Consider the following 3568-nt stretch of genomic DNA (forward strand, 5'->3'; position numbering starts at 1 on the left):
CTGATGAAGAAGTGGCTGCACCTGCTGCTGAGGGCCAGCAACAAGGTCCTGCACATCCCCTACCGGCAGGGGGGTGCCAATGTGCCCCGCATGGGAGACCTCGGCGACATCGCCGTGGTTACCCGCGCCTTCCACCTCCTGACCTGCCCGGACACGACGGTAAGTATCATCGCTGCCAGCACTCTGGAGGAGACCGCCTGCAAGAGGATCGGCAGGCAACCCACCGGACGTGACTTGGCCACCTTCCTCAGCGGCTCGCTGGAGGGCGAGTTCAGCCGAGACGGCGGGGACTTTGCCTCGCTCTGGAGCCGAGCCCGCAACGCCACACGCTGCCTCGGGAAGCACATCGGGTGCGCCTGGACTTGGACCGAGGAGCACCGGGAGTTTCCCTACAACCAGCCCCACACGCCGACCCCATGACCGTGATGCCCCACACGAGGACCTTCCTGAACAGGTTCCTGAAGGACACCGTCCACAACAAGTACGCAGGCGACCTGAGGGCAAAACCTGACCAGGGCAAGGTCTTCAACGTCACCTCAAACTGGGATGCCAGCAACCACTTCGTGCCTAGAGGGAGCTTCACGGACTGGCGCTTTCTCCACCGCGCCCGCCTCAACTTCCTGCCTCTCAATGAGGCTTTCCGCTTCAGCCACCGGAACAAGAGGTGCCAGCGGTGCAGCTACGTGGCTGAGACCCTCCCCCACGTGCTGTGCAGCTGCAAGCCGCACACCAGGGCCTGGCAGCTCCGCCACAACGCTGTCCAGGACTGCCTGGTGAGGGCCACCCCGGCCGCAGCGCGGCAGGTCTCTGTCAACCGCACCGTCCCGGGCTGCAAGAGCCGCATGCGCCCCGACATCATGATCACCGACGAGGAGACCAAGAAGTTTGTCATCGTGGACATAACCATCCCCTTCGAGAACCGACGCCAAGCCTTCACCGACGCCCGGGCTCGCAAGCGGGAGAAGTATGCGACGCTTGCCGACACCCTGAGGGGCCGCGGCTACGTGACGGTCGAAGCGCTCATCGTGGGAACGCTGAGAGCCTGGGACCCCAGTAACTAGAGCGTCCTGCATGCCTGCCGTGTCTCCCGCCGCTACGCCAAGCTGATGCGCTGCCTCATGGTGTCCGACACCATCCGATGGTCCCGCAACGTCTACGTCGAGCACATCATGTGCCACCGCCAGCACACGGACACCACCAAGAGAACAGCCGCCAGACTGGACCCAGAGGGGACCACCTGAACACCCCTCCCCCCCCACGGACCTTCGCTTCAAGAGGATTCTTCAGCAATGGACAACCCTGCTCCACCCAAAAAGGACCCCTGCAATGAGACTGTATATGCTCCGAGACACTTTTTCTTCGGACCACTTCTTCCGCCTTTGCGGACCATTTTAACAGGTTTGTGCGTTTCTATCCTCTTTTTCTCTCGGCGTCATGAACCCACTCCCTCCTCCCCCTACCCCCGGGCTGAGTTGCCTAACTTTGTATCATCTGTAACCTAGTTGCGTTCCCCACCTTACCCCCATCCTTCTATTGTTAGTTCCTCGCCCAGGCGCTCTGTATTTCCCTATCAGCTTTGTCTGCTTTTTTCTTGGATTTACAATTCTAAACATCTACTAATAGAAGTCAATCTGTTCTTATCAGTTTAATCGCTGATATGTCCTCGATGTGAGGACCGATGCATTAAACACATTTTTGGTGCTGGGAGCTGGCCTCAGAGCTTGCTCCAGCCCCTCCACGCATTGGCCCGGTATTGCAGTGCCGCCAGGCCCAGTGCCTGCTCCCCTTCTGAGGGAGCGCCGCCTTCCTCCTCCTCTATGGGTTCCAAAAGCAGCAGCAGGGGCGGGGCCGCAACCTTTGGGCGACCCCAAGGGGCAGAACCTATGCAAAGGGCTGCTGCCGGGTGGGCAGCATGCTGGCAGGGGAGCAAGCGAGCGCGCGCGCGCGCCCTCCCGCCCTCCTGCCAGGCAGCACTGCCCCCGCCGGGGGGCCAGGGCCTCAAGGCCTGGGCCCAGGCGGGCAGGGGGTGCGGACTGCAAGGGCCCACCATGGCCCTGGGGGCAGCGCCCGGAGGGCCGTGGAGGCTGGCGGGCAGGGTCCTTCCCCGCTACCGGCAGGCCTTGCACCCTCTCTGTCTCTCGCCCCCTGGCTCGGCCTGCAAGGCCGCTTAAGACCAGACGCTGCCTTTGTTCAGCCTTGTTGACAACAATGACCAAAGCCACAGCAGCAGGGCGTGGGTGGGCAAGTCCAAGTCAAGTCAAATCAAATGCAAGCAAAAGACAGAGACCAGGGCAAACGGAAGCAAGCCCGAGTCGAGTCGAGGCAGGGGCAAGCAAGTCCCAGTCAAGTCAAGTGCAACCAAGGCAGTAGACGGAGGCCCGCCCGGGCGAACTGAAGCAAGGAAGCAAGCCCGAGTCTAGGCGGGCGGGGGCAAGTAAGTCCAAGTCAAGTCCAGTCCAGTCCAATGAAGCTGCAGTAGACTAAGCCCCGGGCAACCTGAAGCAAGGAGTCGAGTCGAGGAAAGAACAGGACGCACCTGACCTGCCAGCCCCCGCTCACCCACACAGTGGCTTTCCCGCAGGAGAGCCAGCCAGTCGCTCAGTCGCCAGGCCCGACTGCCGCCGCCGCCCCTGGTCCTGCTCTGCAGGCCCTTTGGGCCGCCAGCCCGGGGTGCCCACTCCCCCTCCAGGCCTGGGCCGGTTATCGCTTCTCGGCCTCTTGAAGGCTCAGATTGGGGACGGCTGGGCGGAAACCTGGCTGTTTCCCAGTCGGGCTGACAGGAGACCGGGAGTAAGGAGAAGATTGCGGCTGGCAGAGCCATATCGGTGGCAGAAGGATCAGTGGTGGCGAGGAGTATGCTGGTGGATGGGGAGGAGCAGAGGACGGAGACAACAGAGAATGGTGAGCTAATGGAGATAGGCGTGTGGACAGTGGTGGGCAGGAAGAGGAAGCAGGAGGAGGAGCTGAGGGAGGAGAAGGAGGTGGAGGAGGCAGCAAGAGTCGAGGCAGAGGGGAAGAAAGAAGGTAAGAAGGATCAGCAGGAGCGGTAGGATCAGCGGGACAAGAGCTCAGGAGGAAAAGATTGGGGAAAGGAAGAATGCGGGAGAGAAGAGGAAGGAGAAGATACAGGACCCATGTGGGGGGAGAAGGACCCACGGTGGTGGGTCAAGCTGAGGATTAAAGCGACTTTGCTAAAAGATGGCTTTATGGGAGAATCGAGACTCCAAAGGGCTGAATTTATGGAGAGAGCGTTATTTGGGGACTGTGGAGTGGACTCAAAGGACCTGAGAGCAGTAATTGCGCACGAGAATGGCAGGGCGTGGACTACCACTTTTTGGAAGGGGGCCTACGACGATTTTTGGGTGAGACACGATAAGTTGGTGAGGGCAGGGGTACTAAAGAGTGTATGTTTTGAGGCGGGGAGAAGGAACGGGAAAGGGTTTTGGTTGTTCAACGATACGGTGGAGCGGGAGGATATGTCGCGGTGGTTAGAGGGGAGGGTGCAGAGGGTGATGTGGGTGGACTGGGTTCTTGATAGATATAAAATTTGGAATGGGGCATGGAGGGC

At 60.6% G+C, this 3568-nt stretch overlaps 1 pseudogene; it reads left to right on the top strand.

Annotated features, from left to right (window-relative positions):
* Window positions 1–1609: 1609 nt before the first annotated feature.
* Window positions 1610–1784, top strand: LOC132247873 (U2 spliceosomal RNA; annotated as a pseudogene).
* Window positions 1785–3568: the final 1784 nt, after the last annotated feature.

This window comes from Alligator mississippiensis, chromosome 1 (assembly GCF_030867095.1).
Source record: "Alligator mississippiensis isolate rAllMis1 chromosome 1, rAllMis1, whole genome shotgun sequence".
NCBI classification, from domain to species: Eukaryota; Metazoa; Chordata; order Crocodylia; family Alligatoridae; genus Alligator; species Alligator mississippiensis.